Here is a 23,300-nt window from a genome sequence, read left to right as displayed (position 1 = left end):
AATTTTATCCTCTTTCATTTTTCATTTACTGCGTATCTTTCAAGCAATTGTGAGTCATGAAGAATTATTAGCTCTATCCTATAGCTTTGTCATGGTTCGACGTCCAGCCCTTACCGTGACAGAGTATTGGAATTGGAGATGATGGCCGAGAGCCTCTTAAACAGCGACAGCAGCGGTACGCCTTCTCGGAATGTAAGAAATTTGCTTTCTGTCGCAATCCCATGTCGACTATGGACAGAGTGGTGTGGATCCAGTCTTATAACTTTGATTCCTTAGTGTTGCTGCCATATACAGCCCAAGCCACGTCATTCAATGGGCTCTTCGGACTCTTGAGCAAGAGTGAAGCGCTATGGCGCTCTGGTCAGTTACCTCTTTCAGGCTTTGCCGTGTCGATTGAGCCATCTGGACCTTGACTATAAGGGACCTGTATAGAAGGCATCCCCGCAACATTTCCAACGATTATCTGGAGGGCTAAGGGATTTCCATCAGCATCCCATATCCTGGTGGAAGTTACCTCTATAGGCGTCTCAGACATCGCATTATATGCGAAACACAATCCCATGGCTCTTGAGAGGATCTTGATTGCCTGATACGGTTGATGCAGGGATGTTGGGTGCCTGTCGGATTCTCTTCTTACAATTTTGTATTTTAGTACGCAGCGTTAACTCAACGCGCCTTGGAGATTAATCTTTATTCATATGCCCGGTATTTGAATGTTAGTCAAAAGATACCCATCACTACTGTTCGAAATGATTTTTTTTTTTTTTTTTTTTTTTTTTTGCACCTTACACAAAATGAAACATGGGGAACTAACTATTGGTTATTTTTCTCCTTAGTCGTCGATGTAGATGTGTTACGTACACTACTGGCCATTAAAATTGCAACATTAAGAAGAAATGCAGATGATAAACGGGTATACATTGGACAAATATATTATACTAGAACTGACATGTGATTACATTTTCACGCAATTTGGGCGCATAGATCCTGAGAAATCAGTACCCAGAACAACCACCTCTGGCCGTGATAAGGCCTTGATACGCCTCGGCATTGAGTCGAACAGAGCTTGGATGGCGTGTACAGGTACAGCTACCCCTGCAGCCTCAACACGATACCACATTTCATCAAAAGTAGTGACTCGCGTATTGTGACGAGCCAGTTGCTCGGCCACCACTGACCAGACGTTTTCAGTTGGTGAGAGATCTGGAGAATGTGCTGGCCAGGGCAGCAGTAGAACATTTTCTGTATCCAGAAAGGCCCGTACAGGACCTGCAACATGCGGTCGTGCATTATCCTGCTGAAATGTAGGGTTTCGCAGGGATCGAATGAAGGGTAGAGCCACGGGTCGTAACACATCTGAAATGTAACGTCCACTGTTCAGAGTGCCGTCAGTGCGAACAAGAGGTGACCGAGACGTGTAACCAATGGCACCCAATACCATCACGCCGGGTGATACTCCAGTATGGCGATGACGAATACACACTTGCAATGTGCGTTCACCGCGATGTCGCCAAACATGGATGCGACCGTCATGATGCTGTAAACAGAACCTGGATTCATTCGAAAAAATGACGTTTTGCCATTCGTGCACCCAGGTTCGTCGTTGAGTACACCATCGCATGCGCTCCTGTCTGTGATGCAGCGTCAAGGGTAACCGCAGCCATGGTCTCTGAGCTGATAGTCCATGCTGCTGCAAACGTCGTCGAACTGTTCGTGGAGATGGTTGTTGTCTTGCAAACGTCCCCATCTGTTGACTCAGGGATCGAGACGTGGCTGCACGATCCGTTACAGCCATGCGGATAAGATACCTGTCATCTCGACTGCTAGTGATACAAGGCCGTTGGCATCCAGCACGGCGTTCCGTAATACCCTTCTGAACCCACCTATTCCATATTCTGCTAACAGTCATTGGATCTCGACCAACGCGAGCAGCAATGTCGTGATACGATAAACTGCAATCGCGATAGGTTGCAACCCGACCTTTATCAAAGTCGGAAACGTGATGGTACGCATTTCTCCTCTTTACACGAGGCATCACAACAACGTTTCACCAGGCAACGCCGGTCAACTGCTGTGTGTGTATGAGAAATCGGTTGGAAACTTTCCTCATGTGAGCACGTTGTAGGTGTCGCCACCGACGCCAACCTTGTGTGAATCACAGCATCTTCTTGCTGTCGGTTAAATTTCGCGTCTGTAGCACGTCATCTTCGTGGTGTGGTAATTTTAATGGCCAGTAGTGTAATATTATTGGTATCATACACGCTAGCAATATTATTGCGTCAAGTGAGAATATTTCATTTTGCTGTGATCTTGTTATTAAAATATCACATTAGCGAGCCTCGACTGACCTTATTTACTGTACGCAAATTTTTTAAATCTGTAAACCTACTCAGTCTGGAAAAACGCCTCTGACTGATTATTTTTTTAGAAATTGTTACTGTTGTTTAACTGAAAGTGATTCTGCTGTTAGAACATAAAATGTGACACTAGATTCTTTACCACAAAGGAACTTTTATGAATCGCTATCGACACTCCTAGCGAGGATCTGGGTGAGTGGAAGATACCAGACCACAAAAAGCTTATCTAAAACAAATTTCATAAACCTTTATTTCCCTTTTAATTTATGAAACTTCACAAGTAATAGCAAAGATAGTTAAACTTTAAACGTTTACACAAGTTGAACCAACTTGATCAAGATGACTTGAACACTTGAAATCAATCTGCATAACAGGAAAGACGTTAATTTGAATTCTTGCATAATATTGAAGATAGAAATTGTAAAAGACTTTCATCATAGCAGTTTTGGAACCAGTTCCATCTTCACATATGCTCATGGACACAACTAGCTAGATACAGTTCGATTATTAAACTAAAACAGAGAAAAGATTACACTGTAAAATAGTCACAAGGTACAACTTATTAATGCAAGCGAACATGGACCGAAACAATCCTGACCCTAAATGTATCAGTTTAAAACAAAGTACTTATCCAACCAGAAAAGTGATTTCATTTTAATGTATCTCCTCTAATCAGCAGGTGACTAACCATAAGCAAAACTGATAGCACAGCCTATAACTCTTTTACAAATTTTTTCCTTTTTTATTAGCACAACAATGAGCACAACAGCTAGCCTGACAGCTAGTGGCTGTGCAATACACTGTTAACATTAAATGGTAATGCCTGTTAATCAATTGCAAGAAGAATCGTGATAATATGAATGACGAACGGTCTTTTTTTCTAAAAAAGAAGAAATACAACATAATCATTCTTTAACAAACTGAAAACAACTGTTTCTAGAGGAATCTGGCTCGACTAAAGCATAACTTCTAGTCATACTATTAACACGTCGATGCACCGAAGACATGCGATGCTCAACTTGCTGAGTGCAGCCGAAAGATGTCTCCAACACGCTTAAATTAATTCCAAAACCTGTGCGTGTCATCAACGGCCAACTTGCTGCAGATTGCAAATGGCTTCAGACCTCTACACACAGAGTCGGGTACCTCGACTAGACCTCAGTCGTATCACTTAAGTCATTAAAAGGTGCTGGATATACGGATCTCTGCTGTAGTTGGAACAGATTAACCCTATGGAGATAGTAGTCTGCAGAACCTGACATCTGATAGATTTGGGACAACTTCAATCAAAATAGTCACAACGCAACCTGTAGACATGCGATCTCACTGCGGCACCGCTAAACACACGCTCACAGTCAAAATATCAGACTTAAGTCAGTAGAGTTTAGGTGTCTGACTGACTGCCGGACGAGACTACAAAAGAGAGAGAGAACCTCCGGTGACACGGAATATTAACAACTTCGCGACGCCACCGCCACGCCATCTAGAAGGGCGCTGCAGAGCATGGCGGCCAGCGGTAACGTGCTGAGATGATCAGAATCGACCCATTGCCTGCAAACAGCACCAAACTGTCTCATTAAAATCATTTTACCAACAGAAAAACATTTTTTGGATAAGAAGTCCTTTTCTCTTCTTTCTTTAATATTTAATTCTACATAGGTGTAAAATGAAGATACTTTTTACTTCAGGTCATAGTGTCATGCAGAGCCAAAAGATACGTACCAGCCCACATTACTTAAGAAATAGGAGATAAAATTTTCGTGGTTGTTATCTACTTATTAAAAATTCAGCTTTGATACTTTATATAAAAAACATGTCTACTACTTATTTAGTCAACAGCCGTGGGGTAGCACTGTGTGAGAAAAAAAGATTCTATTCCCCACTTCCATCCGTTGCCTTTGTCTTGTAGCTGTCCTACAAAATATTGTAAAAATAACTTCAATCGAAGATGACACTTTTTCCCTAACAAACAAAATTTTGCTCTTCCACTTCAGGCGCCATCTGTATACTCTAATCTCGTCCCAAAAGTATACTACATAAATTAATCCGTTCAGGTGCTGAATAGTGAAACTCGGAATGAACGTAGCCCTATGGTTTTCCATACGTTACCGCAAAAATAACTATAGCTGTTGACTTTTCACTGAACATCTGTTCTCTAGGCGTCAGATAATAGGCGACTCTCTCAAGTTTAAATTAGGCCAAATTGAACAACGATTTGTCCCATTGACAACAATACGTTTGCACTGAGGTCACAAAATTCATGGGATAACTCCCAATATCGTATCGGACCACCTTTTGCTCGGCGTAGTGCATCAACCCGACGTAGCATGGACTCAACAAGACATTGGAAGTCCCCTGCAGAAATGCTGAGCCATGTTGCCTCTATAGCCGTCCATAATTCCGGAAGTGTTACGAGCGCAGGATTTTCTGCGCGATGTGACATGTTGATTATGTCCCATAAATATTCGATGGGATTCATGTGGGGCAATCTGGGTGGCCACATCATTCGCTCAAATTGTCCAGATTGTTCTTCAAACCAATCGCGAAAAATTGTCGCCCGGTGACATGGCGCATTGTCATCCATAAAAATTCCACCTTTGTTTGGGGACCTGAAGTCCATGAATGGCTGAAAATGATCTCTAAGTAGCTGAACATAACCATTTCCAGTCAATGGTCGGTTCATTTGGAACTGAGGACCCAGTCCAATCCATATAAACACAACCCACACCATTATGATGCCACCACGAGCTTGCACAGTGCCCTGTTGACGACTTGGGTCCATAGCTTCGTGAGGTCTGGACCATACTCAAACCCTAGCATCGGCTCTTACCAATTAAAATCGGGATTCATCTGAGAACAACACCGTTTTCCAGTCGTCTAGAGTCCATCGATATGATTACGAGACCAGGAGAGGCGCTGCAGGCGATGTTGTGGTGTTAAGAAAGACACTCGCGTCGGTCGTCTGCTGTCACAGTCCATTAACGCCAAATTTCGCGGCACTGTCCTAACGAATACGTTCGTCGTACGTCCTACTTCGATTTCTGCGATTATTTCAAGCAGTGTTGCTTGTCTGTTGGCACTGACAACACTACCAAACGCCGTTGCTCTCGGTCATTGAGTGAAGGCCGTCGGCCACTGCGTTGTCCGTGGTGAGAGGTAATAACTGAAATTTGGTGCTCTCGACACACGCTCGACACTGTGGATCTCGGAATATTAAATTCCCTAGCAATTTCAGAAATGGAACATCCCATGCTTCTGGTTCCAAGCCTGTTAATTCCCGTCATGCGGCCGTAATCACATCGGAAACCTTTTCACATAAATCACGCGAGTGCCAATGACAGCTCCGCCAATGCACTGCCATTTTATACATGGTGTACGCAATACTACCGCCATATGTGCATAGCGCCTTTTGTCGCATCAGTGCATTATGAGGGTCTTTCAGTAAATATGCCTCAAATTTCTTTTACAACCGTTAACATACGTAGGAAAATATCCTTTTACGTGCCTCAGATGTGACATTTTATATGCATGTGTGCGAAGCTTCGAACAATTACGACAGCTGATAGTGCCGTAGTGAACCTTCAAGATGGCGTCCACGCAAGACATTTGTTTACAAGCAATATGTAGTAATTGAACACTTGGTTGCGGAAAAAGAAACGGTGAAATACATAAACGTTTGTGTGCAATGTATGGCAGTGATGCAGTTCACAGGAGTACTGCTGGTCGATGCGTAAAGAGAGGTTTTTTTTTTCGGTATAGTTCGTTGCGTTTGGTCTGTGCGGACGTCACAAGACATCCGTTCAAGTTGATCGTTAGTTCCTTGACTCAGTTTTTTTTATTACAGAGAGCACGCAGCCCTCTGACCGAACACGCTGAGCTACCGTGCCGGCAGAGTTAAAGCACCAAAAAATGCAGAAACTTATCTCCATGACTACTCACGTTTGGGACGTCTAGTCACAGCTACTCCTATCGGCGTGATGAATAGCGCGAAGGCCATTACAGCAATTCAAAAAATTACACGCTACTTCTTACCACAACTACTGTTCTTTCTTTGGGCAATCCACTTTGATGTGCAGTGGAGAGTCTTGTACTTGGAGTATAGTGTACCTAGGCACCCATGATGTTTCTTGGTCGGTGTTTCAGTCTAGTGTCACAGATAGCACAGAGTTTGGATATTGCGATCTGAGGATCACAACCTTTCATCAGGTAGACTCGGGAATCGATCAAAGATGCAACGGTTAGTGACGTTCATGATAGACAAGTTGTTCCAACTCATCAGATTTTGATTGCACCATACAGCACACAAGTTTCCTATCATTTTCCATCCATTTGTTACTACATTAAAACGCCAAAGAAACTGGTATAGGCATGCATATTCAAATACAGAAATATGTAAACAGGCAGAATACAGAACTGCGGTCGGAAACGCCTATATAAGACAACAAGTGTCTGGCGCGGTTGATAGATCAGTTACTGCTGCTACAATGGTGGGTTACCAATATTTAAGTGAGTTTGAATGTGGTGCTATAGTCGGCGCACAAGCGATGGGACACAGCATCTCTGAGGTAGCGATGAAATGGGGATTTTCCAGTACGACGATTTCACGAGTGTATCGTGAATATCAGGAATCCGGTAAGACATCAGATCTCCGACAACGCTGCGGCCAGAAAAAGATCCTGCAAGAACGGGGCCAATGACGACTGAAGAGCATCTGTCAACGTGACAGAAGTGCAACCCTTCCGAAAATTGCTGCAGATTTCATTGCTGGGCCATCAACAGCGTGCGAACCGTTCAAAGAAATATCATTGGTATGGGCTTTCGGAGCCGAAGGCCCACATGTGATCCTTGATGACTGCATGATGCAAAGCTTTACGCCTCATCTCGGCCCGTCAGCACCGACGTTGGACTATTGATGACTGGAAACCTGTTGCATGCTCAGTCTAGTCTTGTTTCAGATTGTATCGAGCAGATGGACGTGTACGGTTATGGAGACAGCCTCATGAATCCATGGAGCCTGGATGCCAGCAGGGGACTGTTCAAGCTGGTGGAGGCTCTGTAATGGTGTGGGGCGTGTGCAGCTGGAGTGATATGGGACCCCTCATACGTCTAGATTCGACTCTGGCAGGTGACACGTACGTAAGCATCCTGTCTGATCACCTGCATCCATTCATGCCCGTTGTGGACTCCCACGAACTAGGGCAATTCCAGCAGGACAATGCGACACCCCACACGTCCAGAATTGCTATAGAGTATCTCTAGGAACACTCTGCTGAGATTAAACACTTCCGCTGATCACCAAACTCCCCAGATATGAACATTATTGAGCATATCGGGGATAGCTTGCAACATTCTGTTCAGAATATATCTCCAACCCCTCGTACTCTTACGGATTTATGGACAGCCCTGCAGGATTCAGGGAGTCAATTCCCTCCAGCAATACTTCAGACATTAGTCGAGTCCTTGCCATGTCGTGTTGCGGCGCTTCTGCATGCTCGCGGGGGCCCTACACGATATTAGGCAGATGTACCAGTTTCTTTGGCTCTTCAGTGTAGAATCCGTGAAGGAATGTGCAATAGAAAACGCCATAACCAGTTTCCGGCATTTTCTACAATTTTTGTGGTTGTGGGATATGAGACTGTGTTTAGTGGAGCTTTTATAAATACTAACTGTTCTGCGTATTTAAGTGCTGTATAGTGTATGATAGCTATTTTGAGGATGTTGTTAACTCTTCCGTTAGAGAGTTTTATGGTGATTTAAATTCTGCATATTTTTAAAACTAGTTATATAGGGTGTGGACGGTTAGGCCATACTTTGTCGGTCGTGCATCTTGTAACTCTAAACAGAAGGCCTTCTACCATGGGACTTGTGATATTTGCAAACTAACTGAGTTTCTTTAGTGTCTGAACAATTTTCCCTGTGTTGAAAATGGAAATTTGTGACAGCTCTCAATAACTTCTATTCCAGAACGTTTGTAACTTGTAACTGGTTTTTAGTAATACGTCTTCTTAAACTGATTTCAGTAACTGATGACCGGTGTGTAGTAGAGTAATAATATAACACATAGATAGTTAAATCAGTTTTGACAAGATTTTCTCAGTTGCAACGCCTTTAAGTACGAAGAGAATATTCATTCCTAGGTACTTGGAACCGTTTTTCACATCTGGAAAAATCTTACTTTCACGGCGCATTTTTTTTTTAATTTGAGAAAAAGAGAGCTATACACATGAGGTGAATGCTATCATTCCAAAATGAAACAAGAAAATATATTAAACTTACGTTACAAGGTTCGCTAGAGGCGAAAGTCTGAAAAGTGTTGTAAGGTACAAACTATCCTCTACTACTTCCAGCGGAAACTGTTTGCAGTAGAATGTTTCCTCCTCAAAACTGCTACATTAAATAAATAGGGTGTTACTTGCCCACGTCAGGTTCAGTAGTGAACCTTTGGTATCTTACCTCGTCGTGTTTCTTGTGGTTATGTAAATTATTGTGTTATGACGTTTTTAATTCGGTTTTATATTTTGTGTATGTTATGAATTTGACAATAAAGAAAAAAAATAAGGAAAACACTCTTTTATCACGTGATTCAATGTGGGCTAATAGATAGGTTGTGGATGCATAGTGTCCAAGAAATATTTGCGATGTGAGCAAACCTTTATTTTATTTTTAAATGTCTATGCATTGTGGGCCTGAGATGAAAAAGGAGGATCATCCAAATACTGTATTCAATAAAATAAACGTGGGGTTTGTTTGATTTTTCCTGTGCTAACTAAAATGGTAGTTTTCAGAACTGGATTTTGAATTCAGTTATACCTGTTGAATGAATACGCTACTCTGTCGTATCTGTGAAGCAGTAAGGATTAAATCTTTGGGCTTGATAATGCTTGAATCATACGCTGATCACTTAAAGAAAAAAAGGACGCACCTCTAGCTTTTGGCTGCATGACTCACTGAATTATAGAGGGGTAGGATATGAATGAAAATTCGTATCCATGTAAGTCAGTACATGACCTACCCAACATGTTGTTCTCATACATGTCTCCGAATTGGTACAACACAAAGACTGGTTTTTCTGTGTTATGGTCTGGAATTTGTATTATCTTGTTCTACATTTCATATCTCACTGACATTCGTTACCTGACTCGCTACAAAGATCAGAAAAATCATATTGTTGTGTAAGAACTTTTTTATTTTTTTCAGTATTATACAGGTTATCGAAGAGAAGCTTTCACTTATAAGTGAAAAGCAACTGACTTTGTGCTTCCTATCACTTTGTGCTGAACTCTTTAGTATCTATTTCCCACTCACTGCTGCATTGAGTGTCTACCTGTAGAAAAATCTCAGCGAAATGCGTTAAAAGACGTTACCCTAAAAAATAAACCAATAAACCGAAACGAAGTTGCTCTCGATAAAAAGTGACAATGTTGCACATTTTTCATCTGGCCTGGAAGTTTAATTTTTGTGTTTATTATGCAGAATGTAGGCCTACACTAATAATCTGCAGACCTAGTGATTAATTATTCACTATGTTTACAAGAAACACATCGCTCCATAGTCGACTGCACACGTGTCGTCATCTGTTTACTACAGAAAAAATTCCGTACGGTTAGTATAAAAAAAAGATGAACGTTCCTCATCTCAGGTACTCCGCTTTGACAGTACAGTTAACGTTGTAGGCTAACGAAGTGCATGACGGGAGCGCCGCCATCTTGTGGCGCTGGCGACCTAGATGGACGAGAGAACGGACGGCTGCCGGCTCGCGGGGTCGTCGACCTCGCCCGCCTCTTGCGGAAACGCCCTGCAGCGCCCCCCACTGGCGGCTAATGCGGAACTTCTTGTCCGTCCCACTCTGCGCTGCCCCAGCTCTGAACGCAACCAGCATTCGGGCAGAAAGCAGCGCCACCACACAACGTATAGAGGCAAGAGCAGTGAATTTGCACTAATCAACGACGAAGGTTCATCAAAACAGAAATAAAGGTTCCTAACGTCAACCAAAAACTAATTTGTTGTTGGTGGAATTACACTAGTGTTAATAATAAACGCAGAGAAATCTGTTGCTAGTCTATAGACTTAGGGGCAGTCCAGAATAGAACTCCATATTCTCCCCACGTCGAACTGTGTTGTCAAATAATCATGATGAGAGACGGTATATGATTTATGCGACTTTGGGTACAGGAACAATGTCAGTGAAACATGGATGTAGGTAAAATTAACTAGAAATTAAGTGCAGCCCGTTACATTATGAGAATATTTAAAAAACTGCGCCAAAACGACCTATTAGTGGATGTGTATTTCACATATGTCCACTCCAAATTTAGCTATGGCGTGTTGTTTTGGGGAAATAGTGGTGATCGCCTACAACCTTTCAAAGGAGGATAATAAGACCAGTGGAAGGCGCAAACCTAAGAGAATAATTCAAGCCAATTTTTAAAACCAAAGAGTATCCTCTTCTTCCTAAATTTTGGAAAATGTGAAGCATATTAAAAGAAAAATGAATGTAAAAATACTCACAAATTTATCAGAATTACTCAAACAAAAGGACGACATGTATGTACAAAAACAAAAACAACACTGCACACTAGCACCAGGTTATACAAAGTTTCACCTAGTCACATACAGTTATTAAAAGACACTGAACAGTTCAAAATGCTGGTAAAGGCCTCGTTGGTTCAACACTGCGTATACTCATTAAATGAATTTATTGACGTACGAAGCTGTTAGTCTTTCAATGTGAATATTACTTGTAATATTTACTGCTGCCTACAACGCAGTACGAGGTGCGATCTGTGATTGTGGGCTATGTGATCAGCATGTCGCCAATCCCTCCATTCTTTATTGGCAACAGATGAATCCCGATGATGCCGCTGTTTCTTCATTCATTAAGCCTCACGAGGCTGAATGCACCCCCTTCCATACGTCCCTACCTCATGCATACCTGACGAGCTACTGGAATTGAACACCCCCGATTCTACACCGAAGGCAGCGAAGCTAGCCATTTGGTTATGGAAGCAGTCATATTTGTATTTTTTTTCTCTCAACTTTAGATGTAAGTTGTTTTGAGTGTAAATGTTATTTGCGTTATATTTGTTATTCAGCTTATTTAAATGGCAGTGATTGTTACGATACATAAAATGTCTGTATCAAAGTATATCCTGCATACAAAAAAATAATGAAAAGCGAGCGATAAACGAAATAAACTAACTTGCTTTGGGGTTTAGCTTCCAGTGTTCAGCCAATAGTACATTTCTGATGAGAGTGTTAAAGGCAAACGTTCTTTAGCTTAACAACATGTCAGGGATTCCCTATTAAGAGTTTAAGGACTATTATGAAATAAACGCAGTTTCTAGCAATCAATTTTCAACGTCTGAAACTGCTGGAATTGTTGTATTGCGTTTGTGTCCACAAAGTAAATTTTTTTAATGTTATAATTTCGCCACCAGCACGGTTAATACTTGCTCCACGTTTGTGCCTGATATGGACAAATAATGGGATTTTTTAAAACATGCGCTAATATATGTTACTCTCTACATTATCAGGATTTGTTTCCATTACGCATATTTAAAATGGATGTATCTGGCACTTCTGATTTTGAAATGCAGTTACTGTATGACGTTGTCATGGTCGTCTAAAACTTTGAGTTTTATTGGCCCGTGGGAGTTAAGGTGAATATCGTGCATCCTGAACGGGGTTGAACTGACGTCAATCCTGAAACTGCGACTGACTGTATTTCTCTTACCAAAAAGGTGAGATTTTACATCATAAGGCAATGGAGTTCCACGCCGAAGTCACCATATCGATACCTGCTCTCGGAAGAAATATTGATCATCAGAATTTTAGGTCCGAAAGGGTATGAGAGACTCCGGCGTACAATTTCTGATCCAGACTTTGCTCCAACGTACTAGATCGGATTCTAAGCCTCCCTGTAGGACACAGGACGTTGTACGGGGGAGCTTCGTCACTGTTGACGATTTTATTCGCGACTGCAGACTGTGTGTCAGGACCATAACGAATCACTACAACATCAGCCCTCTGTGCCGTTACACCGACGCAGGAAACAAGAAAGGTGGAGTTTAACGTCCCTTCAGTGACGAGGTCGTTAGTGTCAGACCACAAGCTCGGACTGGACGAGAATAGTGAAGAAAATCGCTCGTGCCTTTTTGAAGGGAAACAAATCGATATTTGCCTTAAACGGCAGTGAGTCTAGAGCTGTGTGCTGCATGACCAAACAGTGACATTAGCAAAGAAAATTGGATTCTCTTGTTACGATTCTAGGGTCAGACAGTGGCAGACAGTGCGTCTTAACTAGAAATTAGACATCTCAGCAAAAGTGCTGCACCACCACGATAAATCGAGCAGATGTGTTGCAGTTGTGACTGTTCTTGTACAGATAGCAAGGTCACCTTGACATTGTTTGTAAACTTACACAGCGTTTCCATGAGCGCCACCTGCTGGTAGGACGCCGCACTCGAATGGATTGCAGCAATTCAATTGAAAGCAAAGAATGAGTAGAGGCGCATTAGCGACGTCTGTGGAACAGAAGAATGAACATCCATCATACCAATAAGGATAATCGCGACCGGTGATTCGCTCCACGAAGCCACATCACGCGCAAATCGTTTGGCTACCGGGAAAATTGCTCGATCTGTGCACCGGAGCGAAAGTGATGAGGCGTGGACATGGTGTCGGTTCCATATTGACAGGTAGTGTTGAAGACTTGCACCGTACAGATCGTCCATGATTGACAGGTGCACAAGATGATCGATATCTATGAATTTTGAGTCGAAGGAACCGTGGGATGAGCTCTCCAGAACTAAATTCGGCGGTCGAACAGCCTACAGGACGTCACGTATCGCATCAAACTGTTAGTAGACGACTGAATGGGACGAATCTTCGTTGCCGACGACTATGGTGAGCACCACGTCGTGCACCACAACACCATAGACTCCTTTAGAGATGAGAAAGAAATCAAGCAGGAAGGACGGCCAATGATTGACGCCGGGTGTCTTAAGGTCTCGCCTTGAAAATCAGAGAAAACATATCTGGAGATAAGCCTGTAATATCCAATGCCCAAAATTGTCCCACATGTCAACAAAATAGCGATGGAGTGATGTTCTGGGGTGATATTACATGGAGTCACCGTACAACCCTTGTGGTGGTTGAGGGCAATGTCAGTGCTTTACGATACAGAGTCGAGATTCAGAAACCAGTCGTGAAGCCATATCGCCAACATGTTGTTGAGAATTTTATCGTGATGGATGATAACTCGCGAGCTCGTTGTGCTTTTCTCATGAATGGGTTCCCTCAGCATGCTATCTTCACCCTGCTTGTTCTGGGACGTGAATCCAATCGAACATGTATGGGGTCGATTGCAGTGAGCTGTTTTTGGACATCGACAACGACCACTGCGTGACTTACACAGAATCACGGCTGAAAAAGGGGCAATTTGATGATCTCGTCGATGGTATACCACGACACATACAAGCCTGCATCCGAGCAAGAGATCTACCACTTATTGACGTTACCAGAACTGCTGCAGAAAACCCCCTATGTGAAACAGACGATTTTGTCGTTACAGAATTTGTGTTTGCTTTTTGTTTCGTGTTCTGCGAATAAATACTATATGTATATATGCGTGTGTTTGCTAATTTTTGTGTTCTGTGCCATGAACTTCGAAATAGAGGGGTGACGCAAAACTGTTGTTGATGTATGTACACTCCTGGAAATTGAAATAAGAACACCGTGAATTCATTGTCCCAGGAAGGGGAAACTTTATTGACACATTCCTGGGGTCAGATACATCACATGATCACACTGACAGAACCACAGGCACATAGACACAGGCAACAGAGCATGCACAATGTCGGCACTAGTACAGTGTATATCCACCTTTCGCAGCAATGCAGGCTGCTATTCTCCCATGGAGACGATCGTAGAGATGCTGGATGTAGTCCTGTGGAACGGCTTGCCATGCCATTTCCACGTGGCGCCTCAGTTGGACCAGCGTTCGTGCTGGACGTGCAGACCGCGTGAGACGACGCTTCATCCAGTCCCAAACATGCTCAATGGGGGACAGATCCGGAGATCTTGCTGGCCAGGGTAGTTGACTTACACCTTCTAGAGCACGTTGGGTGGCACGGGATACATGCGGACGTGCATTGTCCTGTTGGAACAGCAAGTTCCCTTGCCGGTCTAGGAATGGTAGAACGATGGGTTCGATGACGGTTTGAATGTACCGTGCACTATTCAGTGTCCCCTCGACGATCACCAGTGGTGTACGGCCAGTGTAGGAGATCGCTCCCCACACCATGATGCCGGGTGTTGGCCCTGTGTGCCTCGGTCGTATGCAGTCCTGATTGTGGCGCTCACCTGCACGGCGTCAAACACGCATACGACCATCATTGGCACCAAGGCAGAAGCGACTCTCATCGCTGAAGACGACACGTCTCCATTCGTCCCTCCATTCACGCCTGTCGCGACACCACTGGAGGCGGGCTGCACGATGTTGGGGCGTGAGCGGAAGACGGCCTAACGGTGTGCGGGACCGTAGACCAGCTTCATGGATACGGTTGCGAATGGTCCTCGCCGATACCCCAGGAGCAACAGTGTCCCTAATTTGCTGGGAAGTGGCGGTGCGGTCCCCTACGGCACTGCGTAGGATCCTACGGTCTTGGCGTGCACCCGTGCGTCGCTGCGGTCCGGTCCCAGGTCGACGGGCACGTGCACCTTCCGCCGACCACTGGCGACAACATCGATGTACTGTGGAGACCTCACGCCCCACGTGTTGAGCAATTCGGCGGTACGTCCACCCGGCCTCCCGCATGCCCACTGTACGCCCTCGCTCAAAGTCCGTCAACTGCACATACGGTTCACGTCCACGCTGTCGCGGCATGCTACCAGTGTTAAAGACTGCGATGGAGCTCCGTATGCCACGGAAAACTGGCTGACACTGACGGCGGCGGTGCACAAATGCTGCGCAGCTAGCGCCATTCGACGGCCAACACCGCGGTTCCTGGTGTGTCCGCTGTGCCGTGCGTGTGATCATTGCTTGTACAGCCCTCTCGCAGTGTCCGGAGCAAGTATGGTGGGTCTGACACACCGGTGTCAATGTGTTCTTTTTTCCATTTCCAGGAGTGTATTTCTATATGGATTCAGTTTTTGATTATAGAATAATTTTTTGAGAGGGAACTCGCAGGACATCGAACTAGAGAAAAGGGCCATAAGACTAATAAAAAGCAATAGTAACTGAACTCACTACAAAAACCTGTTTAAACAGTTGCGTATTCTAACTGCATGACGTGAGAAAATCTGAGCCTACCAATCTGTTATGCAAGGAGATGAAACAGTCAGTTAAAACACAGAAATACAAAAATTCGGCAAAGTATCCTCATAAATGACACCTACTACACAAGCAGACATTAACAAGGGAACAGAGTGTATGTATTGGCTAAAAAATTAACGTAAATTGGTAGTAAACACCTGTGGTCCCTTACAGCAAACACTCAAAATTTAGTGCCTCTTAATATAGAGTCTTATGCGCACGATCTGTGACGTATCTGTATTACTAAATGGTTATAACGGTGCACAGTGCAAGCCCGAGTTGCATGTCGCCTACCTGTTCCAGGAGCAACAATAATTTAGACTTTCAGTATTTCATCAGATTATTGACCGAATTTAAAAATTTAAAAATGATATCGTAATGCACTCATTAAGAAGTATAGTCTTACATTAAAGGTTTGACACAGTAAAGCAGCTAGTATCTGTTTACATGTCTCGGGCCAGTGTAACTCACGGCGCGTAAATTATTTTATTTATTTATTTATTTTTGAAATCTTATGGGACTTAACTGCTAAGATCATCAGTCCCTAAGCTTACACACTACATAACCTAAATTATCCTAAGGACAAACACACACACCCATGCCCGAGGGAGGACTTGAACCTCCGCCGGGACCAGCCGCACAGTCCATGACTGCAGCGCCCTAGACCGCTTGGCTAATCCCGCGCAGCCGTAAATTATCAAACGTTATTTATACAATAATGAAAATTAGAGCACTCAGCGACTTCCAATGAACTTTAAACTTAATTTAAAGTTTTGCAAAGTTTTTCCATTTGTCTTTGGATGAGTGATGGGTTTTGCGTCTTCATCCGCAAATGTTTTACAAGTTGAACGCGAAATTTTTAAGAGATTAACTCATTTGTAAAGTAATCTGATGTTTGAAGCTGTTTCACCCATGGGAGTTCGATTCTTTAAAGAATCGGGAGTGGAAGGACTGCTGGTAATCTACCAGATGCTTATAACTAAAGTGCAGCTACTGACAGAGGTCCACTGTGTGCTGTGCTTATCATATGTTCGGAACTTGGCAGATGTTCTGATGCATTGACGCAGAACTGATTTACGCTGGAAAAGGTATTAGTCCAATTTTGGCCACCAGGTGCAAATCTGGCGCTGTCAATTCAAGAAAGACGTACGGAAACGTTTCCATATGTAATGGGCTAGGATCGACACATGGGCAGAAAAAAACAAACAAGTGAGAAAGGCATAATACTGATTTAATAATTAACCGCCGCTTACACAATTTATTCAATACGACCACTGGAGACGTCGACGAGATGCCGTACAGTTTCAGATTTGCACCCAGTGACCAAATTTTGAACTAATTTTTTCCAGCGTAAATCGGTTCCGCTTAGCATATGTACATCTACATCTACAGCTACATAAATATTCTGCAAGCCACCATACGGTACGTGGCGGAAGGTACCCTGTGCCACTACTGATTATTTCGTTACCTATTCTACTTGCAAATAGAGCGAGGGAAAAACTACTACAAGGTTATTACAAATGATTGAAGCGATTTCACAGCTCTACAATAACTTTATTATTTGAGATATTTTCACAATGCTTTGCACACACATATAAAAACTCAAAAAGTTTTTTTAGGCATTCACAAATGTTCGATAAGTGCCCCTTTAGTGATTCGGCAGACATCAAGCCGATAACCAAGTTCCTCCCACACTCGTCGCAGCATGTCCCCATCAATGAGTTCGAAAGCATCGTTGATGCGAGCTCGCAGTTCTGGCACGTTTCTTGGTAGAGGAGGTTTAAACACTGAATCTTTCACATAACCCCACAGAAAGAAATCGCATGGGGTTAAGTCGGGAGAGCGTGGAGGCCATGACATGAATTGTTGATCACGATCTCCACCACGACCGATCAATCGGTTTTCCTATCTCCTGTTTAAGAAATGCCGAACATCATCATGGAAGTGCGGTGGAGCACCATCCTGTTGAAAGATGAAGTCGGCGCTGTCGGTCTCCAGTTGTGGCATGAGCCAATTTTCCAGCATGTCCAGATACACGTGTCCCGTAACGTTTTTTTCGCAGAAGAAAAAGGGGCCGTAAACTTTAAACCGTGAGATTGCACAAAACACGTTAACTTTTGGTGAATTGCGAATTTGCTGCACGAATGCGTGAGGATTCTCTACCGCCCAGTTTCGCACATTGTGTCTGTTCACTTCACCATTAAGAAAAAACAAGTTTCGCACTGAACGCATCCTCTTCCATGAGCTGTTGCAACCGCGCCGAAAATTCAAAGCGTTTGACTTTGTCATCGGGTGTCAGGGCTTGTAGCAATTGTAAACGGTAAGGCTTCTGCTTTAGCCTTTTCCGTAAGATTTTCCAAACCGTCGGCTGTGGTACGTTTAGCTCCCTGCTTGCTTTATTCGTCGACTTCCGCGGGCTACGCGTGGAACTTGCCCGCACGCGTTCAACCGTTTCTTCGCTCACTGCTGGCCTATCCGTTGATTTCCCCTTACAGAGGCATCCAGAAGCTTTAAACTGCGCATACCATCGCCGAATGGAGTTAGCAGTTGGTGGATCTTTGTTGAACTTCGTCCTGAAGTGTCGTTGCACTGTTATGACTGACTGATGTGAGTGCATTTCAAGCATGACATACGCTTTCTCGGCTCCTGTCGCCAGTTTGTCTCACTGCGCTCTCGAGCGCTCTGGCGGCAGAAACCTGAAGTGCGGCTTCAGCCGAACAAAACTTTATGAGTTTTTCTACGTATCTGTAGTGTGTCGTGACCATATGTCAATGAATGGAGCTACAGTGAATTTATGAAATCGCTTCAATCATTTGTAATAGCCCTGTATTTATATGCCTCCCTAAATTCTCGAATCTTATCTTCATGGTCCTTACGCGCAATGCATGTTGGTGGGCCAAATCATTGTGTAACTAGAGAACGACAGCGGTCCCAGCACACTACCAAGGTTCCCTGTAATACGATAATTACAGCCGACATTGGACCTCCATGAGTAGCTGCTCCTTAGTTATAACCATCCCGTACTAAATTTCTTACTTTTTCGTGTTCAACCAAAAAATCTCTAATGATGCATGCATATTTATGAATTAATTATCTTTATAATTTTTTATTTCTGCACGTTAAGATGAACTTGTCAAATATCATTGAGTAAATAAACTAAGTAACCAATTTCAGTGGATGATTTTTGCCAAGAGCTACTTTCCGTCATTAAATCAGAGGATTTACTAGACCAGGGTGCATTCACAGGAACACCAAAGTTGTAAATAATGAAAATGTTCGTATGTAAGAGAAATTTAAATGTAGTTTGGTACTGTTGGCTGGTATGTGCCCTAGGAATGGAAGGAAGTTTAGGATTTAAGTCCCGTGACGACGAGGTTATTAGAGACGGAGTACGGGGTCGGATTAGGGATAAATGGGGAAGGAAAGTGGCCGTGACCTTTCAAAGGAACAAATACAGCATTCACTTTAAGCGATTTAGCGAAATTCTGCAAAACCTATATGTGACTAGCCTGATGGGATTTGAACCACCGTCCTCCCAAATGCAAGTCCAGTGTGCTATGTGCTCTACGGCTTCATTCTGCTGAACTGGAAAGATCTTGTTTGTGTTGCTCTCGGATATCCATCCGGATGCAGTCTCATACGGAACTCGGTAACTCAACAGCGTTCCTTGCCATCATCATCTGTTGATGCCTCGTAGAATGAGCGTCTTCCTCACATCGCATCTCGTTTATTCACTTGTCGCTACCCAACACTTACATCGTTATCCGCCCACGCTGCGTTAGGTGGAGAGGTGTGTGTGTGGGGGGGGGGGGGGGGGGGGGAGGGAGGGAGGTGGAGGACGCAATCTTCGAATGCCGGGCTCGAACTCCGTGACAGCGAAACCAAACCACAGTCTCCGTTGATCATGTCGTCACACACTCTTATTTCAACAGCCTCGTTCAGAACACAATCCCAGAAAAACGAGGTCTGTCGTAAATCTTACGTTTGTTCATATCTGATTGTCTTCCCTGTGGCTACGTAGTGTTCCGCAACCGAACATTTTGTTGCTTGCATGAGGATGGTGCCTCTTCTGTTGTGCTCTTGACACCTTTCTTCGACCGTCCGCGCATTCTGCCCGATGTATGTTTAACACATTTGCAAAGAACACGTTAGATACCCGATTTACGGTGCCACAAGTCACTTCCATCGCACCTATTAGGGAACACGATTTCGGAGATGGACGGAAACGCAATTAATGTTACTTCGAACCAAGATTCTGCCGATTTTGTTCGATATTGCCGGCGTGCTGCAGCATATACGCCGTTGTCTTACTGTCCTCGTTGTATTCATTTTTCTGGGCCTGGATTTGTCTCCCACCGCATCCGTTCTTCTTAAATACGTTCTTAAGGTGGTTGAGCTACCTTGGTAGGTTTTCTTCGTCCGATGTTGCAATGACCCTGTGGACCAGTGCACATAGCACACCCTGACGATGTGTTGGTTGATCGCAGCTGTTGCCGTGGAGGTGCAAATCACTGTGGATGGTTTTCCTGTACAAACCGTGTCCCATAGTGCAGTCCGCTTTACGGTTGACTATAACGTCCAAAAAGGGAAGTTCGCCATTCTTCACTTCCATAGTGAATTTGATGCGGTGAGTTCAGTGTTTGAGAAACTCCAAAACCGTTTCACTGCAGCGTCCACAGCACAAATGTGTGATCAATATATCTGCACAAATATGTGGGCTTCAGTACAGCTTTTTCAGAGCTGAGCTGTCTCTTCGAAATCCTACACGAACAAGTTTTCCACACATGGTGATAGAAAGCACTACATGGTGACCCCATCCGTTTGATCATAATAGTTGCCATTGAAGAGAAAGAATCTAGATCAGTAATTAGTAATCATGTTTACAGGGTGAGGCGCCTAGCTTTATCACATGAAATTACTTTTGACCTGCTGAAGACATTTGTAATCTGCTTTCACCTAGACGAACAGTGTTCTATGAAACGTTCCGGGCGCTAAGCCCTTCAACGTCCGCTACAACAACACGAAAAATCCCTATATTAAATGTATATGTATTCCATAATTACTTGTTAGATGTACAGGAAGTTTAATCACTGAATTTTTCTCCTCGAGATAATCTGTTCTGGCGAGAAAAGGACACGAAAATTTTTTTGGTTTAGTCATCAGTCTACTGACTGGTTTCATCTGGCCAGCGATAAATTCCTCACTTCTGCTAGCCTTTTCATATCAGAGTAGCACTTGCAATCTACGTCCTCAATTATTTGCTGGATGTTTTCCAATATCTGTCTTTTTATAGATACACTCTACAGTTGCCTCTAGTACCATCGAAGTTATTCCCTGATGTTAACACATCTCCTATCATCCTATCCCTCCTTCTCGTCAGCGTTTTCCATATATTCCTTTCCTAGTCGACTCTGCGGAGAACCTCCTCATTCCTTACCTTACCAATCTACCAAAGATCCAACATTCTTCAGTAGCACCACATCTGAAACGCTTCGATTCTTTTGCTTCAAATGAACACATTATCATCTGACTGTATTGTTGCTTATTTAATTACGACCCAGGTTTCGGCCTTATGCCAATTTCAAGTGACTGAGATTATGTCATTAATATATATTGCAGGACACAAAATCAGTCACTTGAAAATGGCATAGGAGGCTGAAGTCTGGGTCGTAATTAAATAACCAGCAATACAGTCAAATAGCGGTGTGTTTATTCAAAAATTATTGTATGATTGTTGCTCAGAAACATCAAAAACTTTTTGCTTCGGTTCTCTTCTGATCCGGCTTTTCCACAGTACTCCTTTCACTACCTTATACAATGCTGTGATCCAAACGTACATTCCCAGAAATTTCTTCCTCAAATCAAGGCCCATGTTTGGTACTAGTATATTCCTCTTGGCCAGAAATACCTTTTTTGCCCGTGTTAGTCTGGATTTTATGTCCTACTTGCTCCGTCCGTCGTGGGTTATTTTGCTGCCTAGGTAGCAGAATTCCTTTACTTCATCTACTTCTTGATCACCGATGCTGATGTTAAGTTTCTCGCTGTTCTCATTTCTGCTTCTTCTCTTTACTTTCATCTTCTTTCGATTTGCTCTCAATCCACATTCTCATTACACTGGTCATTTCATTCAACAGATCCTGTAATTCTTTGCTTTCACTGAGGACAGCAATCTCGTCAGCGAATCTAAACTCTGTTATCCTTTCACCGTTAGTTTTAATCCCACTCCTTCTTTTCTCTTTTATTTCCGTCTTTGCTTCTTCGATATACGGATTGAATGGTTGGGGAGAAAGACTATATCTCTATCTTTCACCGTTTTTAATCAAAGCGCTCTTATTGTTTGTTGTACATATTGTATATTACTCGTTTTTCCTACAGCTTACCCCTATTTTTCTCTAATTTCGAACACCTTGCACCATTCTGCATTATCGAACGCTTTTTCCAGGTCGATAAATCCAATGAACACGTCTTTATTTTTCTTCAGTCTTGTTTCCATTATGAGCCGCAATGTCTGAACTGCCTCTCTGGTGCCTTTACGAGCATATGTCCATCGAAACACGAAGTTGATGCCTATATTTCGATTATTATTGAAGCAGTTGTTTCATGAGCCGTTGTCTACTGTTCGTCTAGATGGAAATAGAGTACGAATGTCTTTAAAGGGTCGAAAGCAATTTTAGGTGGAAAAGCTAGGCATCTCACCCCGTACAGAGGCATTTACGTAATTATACTCTAGTCTGACAGTAGTCAGCAGTGGCCTTATATCAGGAACCATTCTGGACTTCGCTTCAAGTATTTTATAGAAAGCGCTGAATCCTAAATCTGCATGGCCGGATGGGAACTTGAACCCAGCAGAGGGAAAATCTGACCAGTTTTATCCACAACTGTCAAAAACTGACCACTTTACTTATTTCTGAAATTTCATCATAATTATTCTTATTTAATGAAGCGCTTTCTTTTGCTGTCCTGATGCTGACCCCACATTTCTATATTTTGACATGAGAGGCATTCGTTTGAATAAAGTTATATTGCGCAAAAGGGCAATTGTGCTACTACTCGTATATACTATTGTCACCAGAAATATTAGCTGTATGTGCTGTACAGTGACTATGTTTTCTGTAGTACTTAGTTTTTATTATAGGTATAACCATCCCTCGACAGTCCTTTTACTGCTTGGGCGAGCGAAGTGTGCGTTAAGTACTGCTCGGTTTTGTCTTGGGTTTGCTTTTAGGCCAGCCTTAGTTGTGCAGCAGTATGGATAGGTTTACTGATGAACTATTCGCGACATTTACCTCGTATATGGATTACGCGAGTGGCACTGAAGCTCGGCACAGCAACGCTATGCTGAACTTTCTCTGTAGCAAAGGTGAAACGTCCCCTTAGAAAAATTTATGAATTACTATGCTGGTTAACCTCTTACATTATTTGATTTTCAAACAGCTGAGCAGAACTAAACGTACTCAGACATTTCGCTCTTTACCTATTCTGATCAACACTAGACTGACACACAATATTTTTTAGCGCAACGCAATCTGACTTTCAATAAGCCCTACAAAAGAATGGCCCTGACTAACATTAACCTATACCTTTCACAAATCACTTACCTCACAAAAATCTTCGTTACTCGAACTACT

The sequence above is a fragment of the Schistocerca piceifrons genome, chromosome 5, assembly GCF_021461385.2.
Source record: "Schistocerca piceifrons isolate TAMUIC-IGC-003096 chromosome 5, iqSchPice1.1, whole genome shotgun sequence".
Taxonomy (NCBI): domain Eukaryota; kingdom Metazoa; phylum Arthropoda; class Insecta; order Orthoptera; family Acrididae; genus Schistocerca; species Schistocerca piceifrons.
The sequence above is the reverse complement of the archived record's forward strand: the minus strand, read 5'-3'. Positions refer to the sequence as shown.